The following is a 2,500-nucleotide window of genomic DNA, read 5'->3' on the forward strand; positions in this document are numbered from 1 at the left end:
ATTTTGACCCCTGGGCACCCGCCATCCAATGTCAACCCCTGGGCACCCGCCAGTCGATTTCGACCCCTGGGCACCCGCCATCCAATGTCAACCCCTGGGCACCCGCCAGTCGATTTCGACCCCTGGGCACCCGCCATCCAATGTCAACCCCTGGGCACCCGCCAGTCGATTTTGACCCCTGGGCACCCGCCATCCAATGTCAACCCCTGGGCACCCGCCATCCAATGTCAACCCCTGGGCACCCGCCAGTCGATTTCGACCCCTGGGCACCCGCCATCCAATGTCAACCCCTGGGCACCCGCCAGTCGATTTCGACCCCTGGGCACCCGCCATCCAATGTCAACCCCTGGGCACCCGCCAGTCGATTTCGACCCCTGGGCACCCGCCATCCAATGTCAACCCCTGGGCACCCGCCAGTCGATTTCGACCCCTGGGCACCCGCCATCCAATGTCAACCCCTGGGCACCCGCCAGTCGATTTCGACCCCTGGGCACCCGCCATCCAATGTCAACCCCTGGGCACCCGCCAGTCGATTTCGACCCCTGGGCACCCGCCATCCAATGTCAACCCCTGGGCACCCGCCAGTCGATTTCGACCCCTGGGCACCCGCCATTCAATGTCAACCCCTGGGCACCCGCCAGTCGATTTTGACCCCTGGGCACCCTCCATCCAATGTCAACCCCTGGGCACCCGCCAGCCGATTTTGACCCCTGGTCACCCGCCATCCAATGTCAACCCCTGGGCACCCGCCAGCCGATTTTGACCCCTGGTCACCCGCCAGTCGCCCCTGGTCACCCGCCATCATGGAGCCCCGCCAACAACCAGCAACAAGCCCCGAACACAGGCACCAACGACCAGCAACAAGCCCCGAACACAGGCACCAACGACCAGCAACAAGCCCCGAACACAGGCACCAACGACCAGCAACAAGCCCCGAACACAGGCACCAACGACCAGCAACAAGCCCCGAACACAGGCACCAACGACCAGCAACAAGCCCCGAACACAGGCACCAACGACCAGCAACAAGCCCCGAACACAGGCACCAACGACCAGCAACAAGCCCCGAACACAGGCACCAACGGCCAGCAACAAGCCCCGAACACAGGCCCCAACGGCCAGCAACAAGCCCCGAACACAGGCACCAACGACCAGCAACAAGCCCCGAACACAGGCACCAACGGCCAGCAACAAGCCCCGAACACAGGCCCCAACGGCCAGCAACAAGCCCCGAACACAGGCACCAACGACCAGCAACAAGCCCCGAACACAGGCACCAACGACCAGCAACAAGCCCCGAACACAGGCACCAACGACCAGCAACAAGCCCCGAACACAGGCACCAACGACCAGCAACAAGCCCCGAACACAGGCACCAACGACCAGCAACAAGCCCCGAACACAGGCACCAACGACCAGCAACAAGCCCCGAACACAGGCACCAACGACCAGCAACAAGCCCCGAACACAGGCACCAACGGCCAGCAACAAGCCCCGAACACAGGCCCCAACGGCCAGCAACAAGCCCCGAACACAGGCACCAACGACCAGCAACAAGCCCCGAACACAGGCACCAACGGCCAGCAACAAGCCCCGAACACAGGCCCCAACGGCCAGCAACAAGCCCCGAACACAGGCACCAACGACCAGCAACAAGCCCCGAACACAGGCACCAACGACCAGCAACAAGCCCCGAACACAGGCACCAACGACCAGCAACAAGCCCCGAACACAGGCACCAACGACCAGCAACAAGCCCCGAACACAGGCACCAACGACCAGCAACAAGCCCCGAACACAGGCACCAACGACCAGCAACAAGCCCCGAACACAGGCACCAACGGCCAGCAACAAGCCCCGAACACAGGCCCCAACGGCCAGCAACAAGCCCCGAACACAGGCACCAACGACCAGCAACAAGCCCCGAACACAGGCACCAACGACCAGCAACAAGCCCCGAACACAGGCACCAACGACCAGCAACAAGCCCCGAACACAGGCACCAACGGCCAGCAACAAGCCCCGAACACAGGCCCCAACGGCCAGCAACAAGCCCCGAACACAGGCACCAACGACCAGCAACAAGCCCCGAACACAGGCACCAACGACCAGCAACAAGCCCCGAACACAGGCACCAACGACCAGCAACAAGCCCCGAACACAGGCACCAACGGCCAGCAACAAGCCCCGAACACAGGCCCCAACAGCCAGCAACAAGCCCCGAACACAGGCACCAACGACCAGCAACAAGCCCCGAACACAGGCACCAACGACCAGCAACAAGCCCCGAACACAGGCACCAACGACCAGCAACAAGCCCCGAACACAGGCACCAACGACCAGCAACAAGCCCCGAACACAGGCACCAACGACCAGCAACAAGCCCCGAACACAGGCACCAACGGCCAGCAACAAGCCCCGAACACAGGCCCCAACGGCCAGCAACAAGCCCCGAACACAGGCACCAACGACCAGCAACAAGCCCCGAACACAGGCACCA

This window comes from Vanacampus margaritifer, unplaced genomic scaffold, assembly GCF_051991255.1.
Source record: "Vanacampus margaritifer isolate UIUO_Vmar unplaced genomic scaffold, RoL_Vmar_1.0 HiC_scaffold_213, whole genome shotgun sequence".
Taxonomy (NCBI): domain Eukaryota; kingdom Metazoa; phylum Chordata; class Actinopteri; order Syngnathiformes; family Syngnathidae; genus Vanacampus; species Vanacampus margaritifer.